Below are 21,113 nucleotides of genomic sequence, written 5' to 3'. Positions count from 1 at the left end.
ACGTGGAATCGGCGGTGGGTAGAGTGAAAACTAAATACACTATACTGATGGGCGACTTTAATGCCAAGGTAGTCAAGAAGCAGGCTGGAGACAAGGCAGTGGGGGAATATGGCATAGGCACTAGGAATAGCAGGGGAGAGTTATTAGTAGAGTTTGCGGAACAGAATAATATGAGGATAATGAATACCTTCTTCCGCAAGCGGGATAGCCGAAAGTGGACGTGGAGGAGCCCGAACGGCGAGACTAGAAATGAAATAGACTTCATACTCTGCGCTAACCCTGGCATCATACAAGATGTGGACGTGCTTGGAAAGGTGCGCTGCAGTGACCACAGGATGGTAAGAACTCGAATTAGGTTAGACCTGAGGAGGGAACGGAAGAAACTGGTACATAAGAAGCCGATCAATGAGTTAGCGGTAAGAGGGAAAATAGAGGAATTCCAGATCAAGCTGCAGAACACGTATTCAGCTTTAACTCAGGAAGAGGACCTTAGTGTTGAAGCAATGAACGACAATCTTGTGGGCATCATTAAGGAGTGTGCAGTGGAAGTCGGTGGTAACTCCGTTAGGCAGGATACCAGCAAACTACCCAAGGAGACGAAAGATCTGATCAAGAAACGCCAATGTATGAAAGCATCTAACCCTACAGCTAGAATAGAACTGGCAGAACTTTCGAAGTTAATCAACAAGCGTAAGACAGCTGACATAAGGAAGTATAATATGGATAGAATTGAACATGCTCTCAGGAACGGAGGAAGCCTAAAAACAGTGAAGAAGAAACTAGGAATTGGCAAGAATCAGATGTATGCGTTAAGAGACAAAGCCGGCAATATCATTACTAATATGGATGAGATAGTTGAAGTGGCTGAGGAGTTTTATAGAGATTTATACAGTACCAGTGGCACCCACGACGATAATGGAAGAGAAAATAGTCTAGAGGAATTCGAAATCCCGAAGGTAACGCCGGAAGAAGTAAAGAAAGCCTTAGGAGATATGCAAAGGGGGAAGGCAGCTGGGGAGGATCAGGTAACAGCAGATTTGTTGAAGGATGGTGGACAGATTGTTCTAGAGAAACTGGCCACCCTGTATACGCAATGCCTCATGACCTCGAGCGTACCGGAATCTTGGAAGAACGCTAACATAATCCTAATCCATAAGAAAGGGGACGCCAAAGACTTGAAAAATTATAGACCGATCAGCTTACTGTCCGTTGCCTACAAACTATTTACTAAGGTAATCGCAAATAGAATCAGGAACACCTTAGACTTCTGTCAACCAAAGGACCAGGCAGGATTCCGTAAAGGCTACTCAACAATAGACCATATTCACACTATCAATCAAGTGATAGAGAAATGTGCAGAATATAAGCAACCGTTATATATAGCTTTCATTGATTACGAGAAACGTTTGATTCAATCGAAACCTCAGCAGTCATGGAGGCATTACGGAATCAGGGTGTAGATAAGCCATATGTAAAAATACTGGAAGATATCTATAGCGGTTCCACAGCCACCGTAGTCCTCCATAAAGCAAGCAACAAAATCCCAATACAGAAAGGCGTCAGGCAGGGAGATACGATATCTCCAATGCTATTCACAGCCTGTTTACAGGAGGTATTCAGAGACCTGGATTGCGAAGAATTGGGGATAAAAGTTAATGGAGAATACCTTAGTAACTTGCGATTCGCTGATGATATTGCCTTGCTTAGTAACTCAGGGGACCAATTGCAATGCATGCTCACTGACCTGGAGAGGCAAAGCAGAAGAGTGGGTCTAAAAATTAATCTGCAGAAAACTAAAGTAATGCTTAACAGTCTCGGGAGAGAACAGCAATTTACAATAGGCAGCGAGGCACTGGAAGTCGTAAGGGAATACATCTACTTAGGGCAGGTAGTGACGGCGGATTCGGATCATGAGACGGAAATAATCAGAAGAATAAGAATGGGCTCGAGTGCGTTCGGCAGGCATTCCCAAATCATGAACAGCAGGTTGCCGTTATCCCTCAAGAGAAAAGTATATAATAGCTGTGTCTTACCAGTACTCACCTACGGGGCCGAAACCTGGAGGCTTACGAAAAGGGTTCTACTCAAATTGAGGACGACACAACGAGCTATGGAAAGAAGAATGATAGGTGTAACGTTAAGGGATAAGAAAAGAGCAGATTGGGTGAGGGAACAAACGCGAGTTAATGACATCTTAGTTGAAATAAAGAAAAAGAAATGGGCATGGGCAGGACATGTAATGAGGAGGGAAGATAACCGATGGTCATTAAGGGTTACGGACTGGATCCCAAGGGAAGGGAAGCGTAGCAGGGCGTGGCAGAAAGTTAGGTGGGCGGATGAGATTAAGAAGTTTGCAGGGACGGCATGGCCACAATTAGTACATGACCGGGGTTGTTGGAGAAGTATGGGAGAGGCCTTTGCTCGGCAGTAGGCGTAAGCAGGCTGATGATGATGATGATATATAGCTTTCATTGATTAGGAGAAAGCGTTTGATTCTGTCGAAACCTCAGCAGTCATGGAGGCATTACGGAATCAGGGTGTAGACCAGCCGTATGTACTGAAAGATATCTATAGCGGCACCACAGTCACCGTAGCCTTCCACCAAGAAAGCAACAAAATCCCAATAAAGAAAGGCGTCAGGCAGGGAGATACGTTCTCTCAAATGCTATTCGCAGCGTGCTTATAGAAAGTATTCAGATACCCGGATTGGGACGAATTGGGGATAAGAGTTAATGGAGAATACCTTAGTAACTTGCGATTCGCTGATGATATTGCCTTGCTTAGTAACTCAGGGGACCAATTGCAGTGCATGCTCACTGACCTGGAGAGGCAATACAGAAGTGCGGGTGTAAAAATTAATCTGCAGAAAACTATAGTAATGTATAACAGTCTCGGAAGAGAACAGCAATTTACGATAGTTAGCGAGGCAGTGAAAGTGGTAAGGGAATACATCTACTGAGGGCAGGAAGTGACGGCGGATCCGGATCATGAAACGGAAATAATCAGAAGAATAAGAATTGGCTGGGGTGGGTTTGGCAGGCATTGTCAGATCATGAACAGCAGGTTGCCATTATCCCCCAAGAGAAAAGTGTAAAATAGCTGTGTCTTACCAGTACTCACCTACGGGCAGAAACCTGGAGGCTTACGAAAAGTGTTCTACTGAAATTGAGGACGACGCAACGAGCTATGGAAAGACGAATGATGGGTGTAACGTTAAGGGATAAGAAAAGAGCAGATTGGGTGAGGAAACAAACGCGAGTTAATGACATCTTAGTTGAAATCAAGAAAAAGAAATGGGGGGGGGGGCATAGGCAGGACATGTAATGAGGAGGGAAGATAACCGATGGTCATTAAGGGTTACGGACTGGATTCTAAGGGAAAAGGGAAGCGTAGCATGGGGCGGCAGAAAGTTAGGTGGGCAGAAAGATAATGCAAGGCCAATCCAAATAGGTCGCGAAGCTTCGGGCGAAAAGCTGTTCAGTACAAATTGTCACCGACATCATCAAGGGTGGTTAGGGGAGGATCGATTGAAGCGCAACTATGTTTGGAGGGAACAAACATTCAGAAAGAAAGAACCCTTTTTTTAAGTTCAAGCGAGATAGTTAGATTCATTAAACAAAAATAAAGTTCCCGGTCAACTTTATATAAATGTGGCGAGTTAAGAAAATACAAGTATATTTAATTGTATTATCATTAACAAATATATTTTTTTCGGCACTTATCGTTACAGGGGGCGTGTATCACTCGTAATCTAATGGCCCTCTTGAAATGTGCGGAAAGGCGCGCTCGTAAAGTTCACCTGTTGAAATACGCCCCCTCACACATTGTGCTCTTTTGCTGGTCGAAATTTGTCTGAATTTGGTGACGCGGGTAGCTTCATCGCTTCTTAACCTGTTCAGTCAAAAGTAGTCAGTTACGACCGTCAGATAATTGTGTAGTTGTTTTCGCGCAACTGCGCTGGGCGACGGTCTTGGCATCCGACGATAGGATCAGCATTCTTCATCTAAAGCTTTCGTCGGTCTCCAAAGAAATACAGTATGTTCTGTGCAGAGGTGCGATTTGGAAAACCATACGGTTGGCCTTTTCCAGCATCGTTTTCCGCGCTGAAAGCTCGAAACGCCCATGAAGTCGAATGGCGGGGCATTTGAATATATTGCTCTAAAGGCAGGCCAACAAAACAAATTTCGTGCCATCGAAAACAAAGTGATGTCACTTCTGTTCTTAACGGATATGGCGTCACATTATTTTTTCTTCCGCCGAAAGTGTTCCCTCCACATACAGATAGCGCTAAGCCACATGAACCGCCGGTGAGCCACCATGTTTTGAAAGTGTGGGCTCCTATAAAAGCTTCGCTACCAGGTATATTTTCCTTGGGTAATGCGTTTAGCATTGAATCACTGTAGTGACAAGACGTATTTCCACCACCGAAACGAGTTATGCATGAGCCGTGTACTGCAGCGGCGCTTCTCTTTCGCGCTTCGCTAAGAACATCAGACGTCATCCAGCGGAGCCGCCGAGAAGTCTGCGCGTCGCCCCCGAAACTCCCGGCGCGCAGATGCGTGCGACGCTGAGAAACCTATAATCCGGCAACAGGGCTCCTTCGTCTCGCGCTTCTTTCTGGACACGCTGCGTCATCTGGTGGCGTTGCCGCGAAGTCAGAACGTGGCCTATGATACGAGAAGGGCCGAGCGTCGGTGCCTGCGAACGCTAACAATTGTTCCCTCGCTTTCCGCACACCAAGTGGCACATACTTGGTGACCCAAGTTGAGGAGGTGTTCATTCAAGAGTGCCACATGCCCAGTGCATTGAACGCCAATGCATTTCTCCGCAACGTTCGGGAATTAATATCTTGAAACGGGTGTCACCCTGAGAATTTGTTCCAAATGGATCCACCTTGCGGACTACATGGCTAGAATATGGGGCGTAATGTAATTAGTTAAGAACTTAATTAGTGAATTTCTGTTAATTCGTCGATTATGCATTTCAGTTTCTTGTGAATGTCCGCCTCTTCGAGTAGACCAGCTCACGAACTAGAATTGTGCTGCCTGCTACAGGCAAGCTTTAAAAAAAAATTTTAAGTGTTCGCTGAAGCACCTCGTACACCCAGTAGATATCATGACCCCGTCTTTATTTTGTACGGCACGGACGTCCCCACAGTCGGTGGCATTGTCCTCTTGCGAGTCTAGGCTGTATGGTTGTACAAACACTTTGCCCTTTGCTTATATGGCAACGCCTCCTGCTCGTGAGTACATGTGCTGTTCACAAACGATTCCAGCATACTCATCAACTTCAAACAATGCATCTTGATTTATATTTCTGATTTATTATCATATATTTAAATAAGTGTTAAGGGGGGAGTGCTTGAAGCCTGCTTCAGCTTCGCCGCGGGTCGGCCCGGTATTGCACCATCGCCGGGATCGGTCCACACTCCCCTTTTGAACTGTTCATGCACTGACACGAAAAATGCATGGAACCCTAACCATATACACATTCGCTGTAAAAGTGCAATTGTTAGGGTACTGTACACAAATAAATATCTATACCTCTAATTGTCGAGCTATGGGTATGCGTTTAAAACTATGTGTAGTGACTAGCAATGCACCGAAACCACGTAGGATACAAATGTCCTAGCACTTTCTTGGCAGCAATTTTGCATGTTAGGACCCTACAATACAGATAAAAGGAAAAGAGCAGAGCAAGCTTGGTATGTATGTCCTACATAGTAAGTGCGATGAGAGCATCAGCAAGCATCCTTTTCTGGAATATTTACCAGGGAGCGAAATTTTGCTGACATAAAGTACTATGTTAAATGTGGGAGAAAGTAGAAGGGTAACTCGTTTACTGCGAAACCAAACTCTGTTGGCCGTGTTAAAAATAAAAGAAAGCATTTGAGGCTATAGTTTCCAAATCGGTGAAGTCCACGCTACAGTAAGGTATTTATGCTTGAGCTGTGGGGAAGTGGGCCAACCTGAATTCGCGGGCGATATGTACAACTTGAAATTTGGGGAACAAAAGCAAAAGCTAAGTAACAGCCGAGCCAAGGAGTGCCATGCAATAGGAAACAATTCTCTGGATTTCCGTAGTTTTTTTCCCCCTCAGGTACCACTATATACTCACCAAGTTTTGTCCTGGATGCTTCCTTAGGCACAGCTTCAGTACTCTCTGCAAGTCCGTTTCTCATGTATTTGGTTTATCCCCTCGTCCACTGATATCCTCTCTTCCTTGTTACGACCGGCATCTCTCAGGAAGCCCGAAAATAGGACTACGACTCGAGTCGCCACTCCGTGACTTTCTTCCCCTGGAGACCACGCTCTGATCTTATGGGACGACTTCCTCAGTCGTTTTATTGGACCATACCAAGTTATTAAGCTGCCATCCCGTGTTAATTACCGCGTCTGGCCTGTTCGTGCTCTTTCCTACCGTTGTTGACGCGTGACAGAGATACTGCATGTCACTCGCTTAAAACCATATATACAACGCATTTCAGTATACTCCCACGTGGCCAGGTAGCTAGCCGCGCCCGCTGCGAGGGGGAATTAGCGTGAGCACAATACGTGACTCCCTTTCACCTTCCTCATCTGTGCATATCTTACGTGCAAATCTTTCTCGTCTGTACATACCATAATAATCACGCTTTGCATGTCACTCGCTTAAAACCATATATCCAACGCATTTCAGTATACTCCCACGTGGCCAGGTAGCTAGCCGCTCCCGCTCCGAGGGGGAATTAGTGTGAGCCTAATACGTTGCTCACTTTCACCTTCCTCATCTGTGCATATCTTACATGCAAATCTTTCTCGTCTGTACATACCATAATCACCACGCGTTGCGTCTTCGGCGGCTTAGCTCCAGCTCGGCGAAAATAAAGCGATTACTTGTATTAGAAGCAAACGTGGATACCGGAAAGTGCGCAAGGCATCCCCAGAATGCTGATCGCATCAATGACACGGGCATCATCTCTGCATGCTTCAGTGAAGAGGATATGTAAAGTGGCAACGCATTGAGGCACCATTGACCAATACAGGTAAATTACTTTTATAGTGAATTTCGACTCAGTGCCACATAGAATCCCATATACGTACGTAAAGATGTGCCTAGGAGCGGTAGATCGTTGTCTAGGATTCGCAGCAAGGAACACAGCCTATGTCATCAAGCTCATCCGTTCATTTCTATTTATCAGTCGCTATCAAGTACTTCCAAGCTGACGTGCTACGAGCTATGGAAAGAAGAATGATAGGTGCAACGTTAACGGATAAGAAAAGAGCAGATTGGGTGAAGGAACAAACGCGAGTTAATGACATCTTAGTGGAAATCAAGAAAAAGAAATGGGCATGGGCAGGACATGTAATGAGGAGGGAAGATAACTGATGGTCATTAAGGGTTACGGACTGGATTCCAAGGGAAGGGAAGCGTAGCAAGGGGCGGCAGAAAGTTAGGTGGGCGGATGAGATTAAGAAGCTTGCAGGGACAACATGGCCACAATTAGTACATGACCGGGGTAGTTGGAGGAGTATGGGAGAGGCCTTTGCCATGCAGTGGGCGTAACCAGGCTGATGATGAGGACCAAGCACTTATTCCGAAATTCAAATCGGTGCCGCGTTTTTGGATGGCACATGCGTTACTTTACGTAACGTGCGTAACTTCGACGCGTAAATTACCTGCTATTTCGTCGTGAGCACTTTCCTTCTCGCGTAATACTGCTGTGCCTTCTGCTGTGTGCTCGCGGGGCTCGTTCTCTGTTTCCTTCTCTGTTTTCCTCTTTCAAATCCAACTTCAATCTACCCTAATATAGGGTAGAACCGTACGGTCGTCTATCTCTCTTTCCTATCAGTGCTCCCCCCCCCTTTTTTTCTTTAGCTGTCAAGAATGCGTCTTCCAAATAGCTGGTGACTAGCTATTTAGATACGTTGCGTTAGGAGCAAAAAATAAAATAAAATAGACAAAAATAAAAAATAAGGTAATGAAGACGTATGCGGCACGTGGTACCACTTCCCTTAGAGTAATCTGAGCCAATGTGGGCATTCCATTTTCCTTTCAACCTGGGGCTCCTGCGGCTTCAGGTCTATAAAGGCTTAAAAAGAAGAGAAAAAGAACCAACAAAGATATAAAACAGCATGCTGCTTATTCTAAGCCGTACATTGCCATGCACTAAACCAGCAGTGATAGAGAATGACAGCATTCTTTCCTGCATAAGGCATATTTACTTGTATTCCCCTTGAAAATGGAGCTCATCACAGACATACTGCGAATGCACGTAAAAACCTTACTCGTCTGAGTTTTTCTTCCTTTCGCTCTTTCATCCTAACGTACTCAGGCAATCGTAGAAATGGGAAGCACGTGTTCACTGTTTCAGCAACCGTGACTTTTGAAAGCTTAATACGCAACAATGCAGTACAATATCGGTGATAGGAACCATCATTTATCGCCCTCCGTATGCGGACAGAAGAACGTTGAATCTACGAGCGAAGCGAACGCACACCCGAAGCGAGAGCGTGTAAGAACGCGAAGTGAAAGACCGAGCGTGGGCAAGGATTTTTGAGATACGACGAAGCATAATGCCGTCGGCTCTCACGCCACGCGAAGAAACAAAAACGCCGGAATAAGGAGAAGTGGTTGAGAAAAACATTTTATCTCTAAGTGGCCGGAGGCACCATCGCCGTATCGCGGGATATTCAAGACGTCTTTTCCACGTGCCTTTCCTTGGACTCCGGCATTATGCCGCGTTCTTGTATTTTCGGTTAAGTTGTCGTTCGCGCTCGCCTCCTAACAGCGAGCCTCTTGAGCCTCTTCAGCCTTACACGGCTACACTTCTAGCTACTCTCGCTTCAACTTGCTTCCTCCTCTTAAGAGGAAGCAAGTTGAAGCGAGAGTTGAAGCGAGAGAGAGCTCTCTCTCGCTCTCTCTCCGTGTCTCCAGTCCAGACCACTCGAGCATTTCCTCGGGTTTCGTTGCCAGAAATACATACGCCATCGCCTCTCTCACTGTACGCGCACACCGGGCACTTACACACCCCCGCCGGGCGGATCGCCTGCGCGATGGTCGCCCTGTAACACTGTCCGACGGCGCGCTAAAAGGGAGTCGGAGAGGAGCGCGTTCGACAGGGAAAGCGAAACAAAGTGAAGGGCGCAAGGAGTGGCTGTACGACCGTAGTAACAGGCGATGGTAACGCCATTACAGGAGGACCGCGAGCGGAGGATTTGGGCGGCGCACTCTCAAAAAAAAAGAAAGAGACAAAAAAAGCACAGCGATACGCACAGCCGCGCTCGTTCCTTCGTTGCAGCTGCGAATATCCTCGCTCGCTCGCGACTCCGTTTCCATTTCTTTCTCCCCACCGCGTTATTTTATCGTTATTTCTTCTTTTTTGTTCTCGATTCGCTCTTTGCCGTTTCTTGTTTGCCTCGCTCGGCAGGTGCTTATCGGCCCGGCGGCGGGCCTCGAGAGAAAGTGGCGCCCGGTCGTCAGTCGAACGACGACGCTCCAAATCGGAGAATAGTGCTGCGACGCTGGGTTGCCGAGACGCTTTAGCGACGAGATTTCTGCGCCTGCAGTGCCGTAGACACCCCCCTGCTCTCTTCGGCTCTTCTTGCCAAGGGCGGGGAAGAAAAAAAGAAGAGGGGGGGGGATCGCCTAGCTTTCCCCGTTTTGCTACCTCGCTGTACAGTTATTTTTATCTCTTGCAGGAAGCTTTCCTATCCGATAGTTTGCGTCCTCTCCCGGCTCTGCGAGAAGGTAAAAAGAGGGGCAAGCTAGGCAACAACAGCGGCAAGAACAACGAGTGAAGCGATGGCGGCAACAACAAGCTCGCTCTGGGTTCACTCGCGTCTCTGACGCTACACCTTAGCTCGCAGGCGCCAAGGGACGACGAAAAGACGTGTCAGATTCGTCGCGCACCTTTCTATCTCGGCTTCGTATTATTCTTCTGATGCCGCTGAGGCTGCTTTTGGGCGACTAGATGCGTCGAAGAGTCTCGTTTGATGCCGATCGCAGTGAGAGCGACATTTTCTTGCGTCGCGTTCGTCGGGCCGGAGCGTGCCGCGAAGGCACCTCGCGACGACGGTCTCTCTCTCTCTCTCTCTCTTTCGCGCAAAAGCGTGTTACCATCGGCACGCGCGTTGCCGCTGCTGAAACATGCCGTACGCTTGAGGCAAGACTGGAGCTCCCTCTAGCCCCGCTGTCGTTCTCTACTCTTTTATTTTATTTTTGTGCGCTAAGCATTTGCTGACGTGCGATTTCACTGTTCTGGACACTTCTGGAACTCCTTTTCGAATGCACGTCTGATCCCAGCTTTGCTTTCGGAGCGAGGAAAAGGGGGCAAAGCGTTATATCGGAGCAATTTCATAAATCTCTCTCTGCTGCCACTTTCAGGCCGTCTGCTTTCCTCCAAGGGACACGCGACAACCACGTTCTCATCCGCGAACTCTGCCATTTCTTTCCTTTTCATTTCTGGCGTCTTCCACAGGAAACTTAGTCTTCGGCTGGGACACCGAGGAAACTGAACTGACGCGTTGAGAGAGATCGGAGCCTGCACTCCGTAGCAAAAGCTCGAGTGGAGCGCGCATCTTAACGCATCGGTAGCTCCAACCTTTGATCTCACTGGCGTCGTTCTCATCCCAGATCTTAAGCTTGGCATGCGTTCCCATTCGGCTCGGATGTTCCGAGAACGACGCTGACTATGGCGCTTAGCTTCAGCGAATGGATAAATGTTGAAACGAGCGATGGAGTGGCGTGAAGCGTGCGAGTGAGTTTCTGTTTTTGTTCGACACACACGAAATAATTTATATTTCGAGGAAGAACGAATAACATGTTTAGGAGTGCAGCTCTTGCCGCGTGCTAGTGATTGTATCGCGCTCACGGCGAAGGCCGTGAGATTCTGCCGGTTGTCCCACGTAACTTGAGCCACGATTTTAAAAATGATAGGCGCGTCGGAAGCGAACTGAACCGGACGCGTACTATTCGCACTGGCCTATAGTAACCAAGCCAATTCTTTGTTTTACCCATAACTAAGTAATTAAGTTTAATTACTCAACTTTTTACCTATTGGCAGAGGACCCCAAGTATCATAAGCAGATTTATGGAGGACCTTCAGAAATTACCAATCGAGTTGTTTCCTGTAGGACACGTCTCACGTAGTCCTTTTTCGCAGGCTGCAAAGAAAGCCCGCGAAGTATGAAAAAAAAAAAAGCCACGTGGCGGATTTTAGGCTTGTAGCGCAGCTCAGAAAGAGAAAAAAAGGAAGGAGGTAGGGGTAATGAAAGGGAACGGAAAACAGAGTGAGTGCCTTTTTGCGCTTTCTTGCGCTTCCTTTTTTGCTCTTTCTGAGCTGCGCAGCTGCGCTACAAGCCTAAAACAGTCATGACATACCAACTAGCCCAAACTGCCGCGCTTTTGACCACGTGACGGAGCACATGCGCCGCGGTGTCGTGCTGCCCTAAAGCGAGCGTTTTCGGCCTCAATTTAGGATACTGTGCTGAAGCAGGTAGAAGCACACACGTGTCAACGAGATTAGCCGATAGTTCCCATAGCACCCTGCCTTACGCCTGCCACTAATAATACAAAACTCTAGCGCTGTACTTTGTTAATAAACAAATACATTATTTTTTACACACTAGCGCAGAAGCACATGGACGACAAAAGAAACAGACGCGACACAGCGCTAACTACCGAGTGTTTATTGCACGAGAGCAGATATATACATCACTGCACAAAAGCAAGGGAGAAGGGAGGAAGACACAAACAAATCAAGCCCGCAAGTTGCAACTGACACAGGTGCCTAACGCGACAAGATTAACATTTCTCTCACCGTTAAGGAGTCTGACGGGCAACTAACAAACACAACGGCTGTTCCTAATCTCTGAACCTTCTACTATTTCCCTGGTGAGCTGGTAAGGGTTTCTGGCCAGGGAGTGAGTACGATGAAACAGAGGTTTGCATCCGCAGCGCGCGCAATGTGCGGCAAGGTGGCCTGATGAAGCTTGTTTATCAACGTTGTGCCTGTACTCACGTAATCGCTCGTTGATTCACCTGCCCATCTGTCCCACATACTCTTTGCCACAGTCCGACGGCATGCAGTAAACCACCCCTTCAACACAAGGAACAAACGGTTTGGGGTCCACCTGGTCGCACCTACGAGGCTTGGGCGTATCCGCGCTTGGCCTCGCCTACAAGCTGGCCAACTTCAAAGAGGAAGGGAACGCGACTTCTACACCGACACGTTTTCCGACCTTTTCTAGATTGTGACTAATCTTATGCAGGTAGGGCAAGACGATTACCTAATCTTTTTTTATTGCGTCAACCGGTAAGTCACATTGCGAATTTCGTTCTTAGTTTTTTTTTAGAAGGCTGCCTACCACAGCGGACAATACATGCAAAAGGTAACCTGCGTCTAACAGACGTGAGACATGGTACTTAAATGTCTGTGAACCAAGTGCGGGCAGAACTTGAAAAGGGCATTTTTTAAGCACTGATTGATGATACCTCGCTTTACCAGTTTTGAATGATCTGATATGAGTACGCAAGGATGCGTTTTGTTGCCTCTCGGCTTGTAATATCAACACACCTGTTTACTAGCAAATATGAGGGTGGTGATCCGAGAAGCTTATTGCTTTTTAACTGGTGCTTCAGTGGTTACAAGAAGTTGCCTGAGGCATTCATTAAGAACAGCGCAAACAGCGGACGCCGCGGCGGCAGGTAAACATTTGTCACAGTCTAATCAAACCAAGCAGTTGTCAATATACCAAAATAGCCTTGCTAATCCTAGCTATTCCAATTGAGAGCACACATTCCTGTCTTGATGGTTCAGATATAATTCACTCAAACAAGGCGCAATGCAGGAACATATGCAAAAGCCCGTCTTTTGTACGAAATTTGCATAAGGCCAAAAGGCGATTGTTAAGGAAAAATAAAAGTTGAGAAGTTCTAAGAATTTCCAGGAGGCAAGGCCTGTTTAATTCTGGAACTTAGCTAGACCATGATTGTCAATAGCATTTTCCACATGCAGGACAATATCAGTTCGTGGTATGGAATAGAATATGTCCTTTGTGTCCAGCGAAAAACAAGTCAAGCTGCCCTTGGCATTATCGTTTAAAAATTCTATGACTTCATTAGAACTGGTTATCAGAAACGTGTCATCAATTGTTATGACTTTCAGTTTTCCCTGGAGAGAACATGCTAACGACTTTCGCAAGCATTGCTTACGGAAACGATAACCCGGAACGGGCAGTCATCCTTACACCTTTCGGCCATAGACAACATTCTAAAACTAAGGTTCTTGCGGTTGTCCAAACCCCGACGGAACACATCTAATACAAGGAATGCACACAACCTGCGTGCTTCCTCCTTTACTTTGGCAAGGCACACATCGTCCCGCTTAAGGAATGAAGAGTTTATAGCTTCTAGTGCCTTAGTATTGCAGACATCTCTCGTGAGAACGGTGAAGACACTGTCCTTATCGGATTGTACCAACAAGAAAGGCTTTTTCTTTAGATAGGACACTGAACAACTCAGATTGTGCGTTCGTACACTTGAGGGGCACCGCATAAGAACGAACGACCGCACCCTCTGAGACGCGCCGCTCGGCATCAGCGTCTGGGGAACAATTCCTTATCCTGCTCATAAGGGCTAGGAGCTCAGGTGCTGTCTTTCTTGGCTTTACGGCTAACTTGGGACACTGGCTGAGAACCTTGCTTACTTTTTCTGGAAGACGAACATCCCCCACCGTGTGGATGGAATTTCGGCTTCCAGTGGGCTTCTTCGAGACACAGGTCCGCGGGAACTGCATTGCCTGTTGCCATATAACTTATGTAGCGTTGTGCAGAATTCGTAAATCTTCCGACCACTGTGCTTTATTTAATTCCGAATAATGCATATGCGATGAGAATAGCTTTGTTGATTCGCTTAGTGCTTGTTGGGGGGCCATCTTGTAACTTGCAGTGCAGGCAGAAGGACATGGTCATAGAAGGCACATGAGACAGCGAACAGCGCTTAACGAGCACCTGCGAACAGCTGGGAACTTCAGCCATGTCTTCTCGCACTGAACTTCAGGAACCGTTGTTGCGCAACTCGAAAACTAATTTCAACTTCAGAGCGTTCTTAAACTACAAAAACGTGTATTATTTGCTCCTTTTAAAGACAGTTTAAAAATATTATAACGCACATCCCTCTTCAATAAGGCTGGGCGTCGCGCCAGCGGCATTGTTGAAATCGCATTCGCGTGAAATTAGCCCTCTGAAGATTACACTGGGACGCGTTCGACTGCACCAATCCTTACGAATGGATAAATAAATTCTGGGGTATGACGTGCCTAAACCAGAATTTTATTATAAGGGAAGCCGTAGTGGCAGATTCCGAATTAATTTGTACCGCAAGGGGATCTATACCGCAGTCCAATGCACGGGACAAGGACGTTCTTGCATTTCGCCCGCATCGAAATGCAGCCGGTGTGGCTGAGATTTGATCCTGCGACCTTGTACTTAGCAGCACGTCACCATGGCCGCTAAGCCCCCACGGCGGATTCATGTGAAACATTCCTTAATTACTTACGGCCCAGCCGGCGCAGAGTACCCCGAGATCACGCGCGCCCACTCTACTTCTTCTTTCTCTGCCTCAGTCGCGCAGCGCTGCGACAATATATATATATATATATATATATATATATATATATATATATATATATATATATATTGACACGTGTACTTGACTTCATCGGGCGACACGTTTCACCGCTTAACAAATCTTATCGCACAGCGCAGGGCGCGCTTGCATGTGTGGGAAGTTTCTGGAATGTTATCGATGGTTCTCCATCTAGCGTCTGTGACCGAACCTTGTGTAATCTGATTGCATGTGTGCGCGACGCGAATAATGTAGAACTTTGTGGAAGGCGCGCGGGTCCCAGCGATTAGTCTGGAACATTCTACGATTGATGTATAAAAGCCGACGCGCTTGACTCGTTGATCATAATTTCGACGATCGCCGACTGTGTTCGCTGCTGTCCCCGTTCTTTGAGCGTAGCCTGTTTTTGAGGGCACAAGTTCACGCTAGTTTGAGGGCACAATAAAACGCTAGTTTCGTCTTTCTCAGTTTGGCTGCTTTCTTCACAGTGATTACCACGTGACATCTGGTGCAGGTGCTTGTGCGTTCATGTACCGAACGCCCCCGCAAAGCCGCGATCCAAGCCCGAAGCCCAAGGACAAAACCGACATCGCCCAAGACCAGCGTGCTAGCCGCAGACTGCGAGGACTGCCTCCAGAGCACGGACTTCTACCTGAGACGACAAAGAAGATCGTGGCCAAGACAACCCCAATGGCTGCCCCAGCATCTCCTATCCAGCCTATCTCCTACAAGAGAAATCATCGGTTTTTGGGTGTCATTGTGGACCGGGACCTCTGTTGGAGCCCTCATGTTGCCCACTTGAAGAAGAAGCTCACATCTATTGTTCATGTCTTCAAGTTTATCGCCGGGAAAACATGGGGACCATCAGTGGGCTCCATGTTACAGTTATATCGAGCACTTTTTATAGGATTGCTATGTTATAGTTCTCCCGTGCTTGCTAAAACATGCAAGTCAAATCTTCGAGAACTACAGAGCATGCAAGCACAGGCACTACGTGTTTGACTAGGACTTCCGCGGAGCGCCTCAACAGCAGGAACCATTATAATGGCTCGAGACCATCCGATCACAACTTACATTAGCACCGACACGCTTAGGACCCATGTTCGTCATGTTTCACGCATGCAATCAAGCTCTCTTGCCTGCCTGCCAGAACGACGACCACAGGCGTCCTTCTCCAACGAGGTCAGCATCCATCGTGCCTGTCTACCATCGGGCTTCACACCCTCAACACGTCCAACCTCAGCTTTGTGGTGTTTAAAACAACCTCAAGTGCGTCTTACGGTTCCAGGGATAAGAAAGAAGACCGACCTGCCTACCTTGGCCCTGAAGCAAGCAGCTCTGGATTGTTTGAACACTTTCTACTTTAACCGAGTACACATATATACGGATGGCTCTTCCACTCAGACCAGCTCCACCGGCGCAGTGGTTATACCATCACGATCAATTAACATCCGATACAAGATTTCTCACTTAACAACATCGACTGGATCGGAGCTTGTTGCCCTCCGAGGTGCCGTTGATTAGATTAACAACCAACCCGCTAATCGGTGGGCAATATTCTGCGATTCGAAGGCGGCCTTACAATGCCTTCTGTCATCTCTTCGTCGCGGGTCGTGTGAACAACTAGTGTCGGAGATACGAGAAATACACCATCGTATGATAGCGAAAGGACATGACGTCGTGTTTCAGTGGCTGCCTGGCCATTGCGATGTCTCCGACAACGACCTCGCTGACGCAGCTGCTAAGAAACCACACGAAGGAGCAACCCTTGTTTCGGTACCTTTATCGCGGACCGACGCAGCCCAACACCTAAGCAAGGTAGCACACCGTATGACATTAGAGAAGTGGCACACACGTGATTTTACCCAAGAACGATTGCATTCCCTCGACCCCTCTATGCCACTGCGGATGTTACCAGGGCTTTTGCGAAATGAGGAAACAATGCTGTGCCGCTTACGCTTGGGCGTCGCATTCACCAATGCGTATAAGTTTTTGATTGGAATGACTGATAGCGCCGACTGTAATGTCTGCGGTGTCGAGGAAACTATAGAACATCTACTGTGCTACTGCCCATCTTTTCAAAACGAAAGACATGACCTCTGCACAGCTCTCAATCAGCTAGATAGAACACCGTTCACTTTGAAGAAGATCTTAGGACCATGGCCTCGCATATCGCAGCTACAAAAGGCCACAAAATCTCTGCTGCGATATTTGAAAGCCACTGGATTGAGTGAGCGTCTGTGATCCGGACTGCGTGACCACACGATATACCCAGTGGACTTCTCTTCTTCTTTTAATCTTTCTGTCCCCTTTTCTCTTTCCCCTGTGTAGGGTAGCCAACCGGGCTCAGTCCTGGTTAACCTCCCTGCCTTTCCTTTATCGTTTGCTCTCTCTCTCTCCCCGTTATCCTGCAACAACCTCAGGACCCAACGACCTTCCACGGAGTAGCTACTGAAGAGCCGGAATCCTGGCTGGAGACCTACGAACGAATCGCGACTTTCAACAACTGGGACTCCGACTACAAGCTCCGGTATGTATACTTCGCCTTAGAAGACGCTGCCAGAACGTGGTTTGAGAACCGGGAGTCGACCATGACAACATGGGACCTGTTCCGTAGCGGTTTCTTGCGCACCATTACGAGCGTTGTGCGCAAGAAAAGGGCCGAAGCGATGCTGGACGCCAGAGTGCAGCTCCCTAAGGAGAACGTTGCCATATTCACAAAAGAAATTAACCGTCTGTTCCGCCACGCCGACCCGGATATGCCCGAGGAGAAGAAAGTCCGCCTTCTCATGCGCGGTGTGAAAGAAGAACTTTTTGGCGCAATAATACGAAGCCCGCCGAAGACCGTAGAAGAGTTTCTTCGCGAAGCCACCAGCATCGAGAAAACACTCGAAATGCGCAACCGGCAATTCAACCGCCGCACGAGCTCTACCAACTACACAGGAATTCAATCTCTGGCCACCGACGATCTGCGCGAGACAATCAGAGCGGTCGTAGGGGAAGAGCTGCAGAAGTTGTACCCTAGGTCGCAGCCTCAAGTAGCCTCAATCGCCGAAATCGTCAAAGATGAGTTTGAGCGATCCCTTGAAGTTTCTGAGGTGCAATCAGAATCACCGCAGCCCCAGCCGGAAGCGATGACATACGCTGCCGTCATCCACCGCTAAGGCCCCCTGCATGACCGCGCCAGGGACCTTTAACGCCACAATTCCGTCGTCCACCACCGCCGCCGCCAGCACGCCCGCCCGTCGCCCAGCGCCGCTACACGAAGAAGAGGGACATTTGGCGTGCTCCTGACCACCGCCCACTCTGCTACTACTGCGGAGAAGCGGGTCACGTCTACAACCGATGCCCAACCGGGAAATGGGACTGCGAGGATTCGCCGTTAACGCGCCACGACCACAGATTGGCGAACGACCTCGTGATATCGTCGACAACCTCGCCGCCACTGAGTGGAGCCTTCGACGACGGTCCCGTTCGCCATCACCAGGCCGCTACCTGACGCCGCAGCACCGACCATACACTGGCCCAGCCCGGGGCCGGTCTGCGAGCCCATATCCGGAAAACTAAAAGCAGCAACCGATGGAGGGGCGGTTGCTGTTCGTCGAACTGACGAAGATCCTCCGCCGCCGACGAAGACGCCGAAGAGACCATCTCGACGACATAATAACGACACACCGCCGTCCCGACGAAGTCAGGAAGCCAAGACTACGCCGACTAAAGACGACTTGACGACGCGACGTACCAGCTTCAGCTCAACGCGACGCAGCCGTGATCCAACGCCAAGACCTAACTGCAACGCCGGACAAAGAACCACCGACCTCGACGTGCTTCTCGACGGCCACGCAGTTACCGCCTTAGTGGACACAGGGGCCGATTACTCCGTAATGAGTGGACACACCGCCGTCCAGTTGAAGAAAGTTAAAACTGCACGGGAAGACCCTCAAATTCGGACCGCTGGAGGACACCTCATGACGCCGACTGGAATCTGCACGGCAAGAACTACCGTTCATAACCGGACTTCCCCTACCACCTACGTTATCCTCCAACAGTGCTCACGACACGTCATTCTCGGCATGGACTTCCTGAGCCAATATGGCGCAATCATCGAGCTGAAGTCGAAGTCGATAACGCTGTCGGAAGCTCGAGCGATACCGCCGGAGAGCTCACGTAGTCACCATGCCTTAAGCGTGCTCGAAAGTCAAGTCAGCATCCCCCCTCGCTCCAGCATTGTCATTTCCGTCGGCACCAAAACACCTGCCGACGTAGAAGGCGTCATCGAGGGTGACCAACGTCTACTGCTAGACCGTGAAATTTGCGTCGCAAGTGGTATCGCTCGACTGCATGGAGGGAAAACTGAAGTGTTGCTGACAAAGTTCAGCCAGGAGTTCAAGCACATCAACTAGGGCACGACGATCATCTACATCGAGGAAATTCTGGAAACCAGCAATGCGTTTGTACTCTCGGATTCCGCCGCATCTACCCCGACGACCATTGTTTCCGAACCAGACTACGACATTAATCCAAGTCTCCCCGTGATTAAGCAACAGCAACTCAGAAGTCTGCTCCGACGATAAAAAGGCTGCTTTTCGACGTCATCGAGGATTCGACAAACACCAGTCGCCAAGTATCGCATATTCACCAAGGAGTGCACTCGACCACTGCGCCAGAGCCCTTGCCGAGTTTTGCCGCGAGAACGTGAAGCTATAAGAGAACAAGTCGACGAAATGCTGCGCGACGACATCATCCAGCCATCGAAAAGCCCGTGGGCATCCCCCGTTGTCCTGGGGAAGAAAAAGGACGGAACCTTACGTTTCTGCGTCGATTATCGTCGACTGAACAAGATCACAAAGAAGGATGTATACCCCCTACTACGGATAGACGACGCGTTAGATCGGCTCTGCAAAGCAAAATACTTCTCGTCGATGGATCTCAAGTCTGGCTACTGACAAATAGAAGTCGACGCGAGATATCGCGAAAAGACCACCTTCATCACGCCAGACGGCCTCTACGAGTTCAAAGTCATGCCATTCTGACTGTGCTCGGCGCCTGCAGCTTTCCAGCGCGTCATGGACACGGTGTTAGCAGGATTGAAGTGCAGATCTGTCTTGTTTACTTGGATGACGTCGTCATCTTCGCCTGAAATTTCGACGATCACCTTAGGCGGCTTGCGACAGTACTAGAGGCCATCCAGTCGTCAGGGCTCACTCTGAAGCCAGAAAAGTGCCGCTTCGCTTACGATGAGCTTCTGTTCCTAGGCCACGTCATCAGCAAGTCTCGAGTCCGCCCCGACACGCAGAAGACAGCTGCCATCGCAAAGTTCCCGCAGCCCATCGACAAGGCAGTGCGTAGATTTCTTGGCATGTGTGCCTACTACAGGCGATTTGTCCAGGACTTTTCACGCATCGCTGAGCCGCTGACACAGCTAACTAAATGTGACGTCGAGTTCAAGTGGGAAACGCCGCAGGCCGACGCATTTCAATAACTCAAACGACGCATGCAGTCGCCGCCCGTACTTGCGCACTTCGACGAGCACGCAGATACCGAAATTCACACTGACGCCAGTAGCCTAGGCCTCGGTGCCGTCCTAGTCCAGAGAAAAGATGGATATGAACACGTGATATCTTACGCTAGCAGGTCGTTGTCAAAAGCGGAAGGCAATTATTCTACAACCGAAAAGGAATGCCTCGCCATGGTTTGGGCTACAGCGAAATTTCGCCCTTACCTATATGGCAGGCCATTCAAAGTCGTCAGCGACGATCACGAGTTGGGTTGGCTACCTAACTTAAAGGACCCTTAAGGAAGGCTGGCGTGGTGGGGCCTCAGACTGCAAGAATATGACGTCACCGTAATCTAAGGGTCCGGACGAAAACACTCTGACGCCGACAGCCTATCACGCGCCCCCATCGATCCCCCGTCGGAAGACCACGAGGATGACGACGCCTTCCTCGAACTAATAAGCGCAGAAGACTTCACTAAACAGCAACGAGCAGACCCGGAGCTAAAAGGCCTCGACGAGTATTTGGAAGGCAACACCGACGCTGTCCCCTCTAGGGCACTTAAGCGAGGATTGTCTTCGTTCTCGCTTCAAAACAACCTACTCGTAAAGAACTTCTCACCAGTGCGCACCAACTACTTTCTTGTTGTCCCGTCAGGAATGCGTCCAGAAGTATTGCACGCCCCACACGACGATCCGACCGCTGGACACCTCGGATCTTCCCGGACACTATCGAGGATACAGGAAAGGTATTATTGGCTGCGCCTGACCGCCGACGTCACCCGTTATGTCAGATCATACCGAGACTGTCAGCGACGCAAGACACCACCGGCAAGGCCAGCCGGGTTACTACAGCCAATCGAGCCTCTTTGCCGGCCATTGTAGCTGATCGGGATGGACTTGTTGGTATCCTTTCCGACGTCAACAACCGGAAATAAGTGGATCGTCGTGGCGACGGGCTACCTCACCCGCTTCGCTGAAACTAAAACACTGCCGAAAGGTAGCGCAGCCG

At 48.8% G+C, this 21,113-nt stretch overlaps 1 pseudogene; it reads left to right on the top strand.

Moving 5' to 3' along the window:
- The first annotated feature begins 5,295 nt into the window (after positions 1-5,295).
- Positions 5,296-5,431, top strand: LOC142573462 (U2 spliceosomal RNA; annotated as a pseudogene).
- Positions 5,432-21,113: the final 15,682 nt, after the last annotated feature.

Source organism: Dermacentor variabilis, chromosome 2, assembly GCF_050947875.1.
Source record: "Dermacentor variabilis isolate Ectoservices chromosome 2, ASM5094787v1, whole genome shotgun sequence".
NCBI classification, from domain to species: domain Eukaryota; kingdom Metazoa; phylum Arthropoda; class Arachnida; order Ixodida; family Ixodidae; genus Dermacentor; species Dermacentor variabilis.
This window is presented reverse-complemented; position numbering and strand designations above follow the sequence as displayed.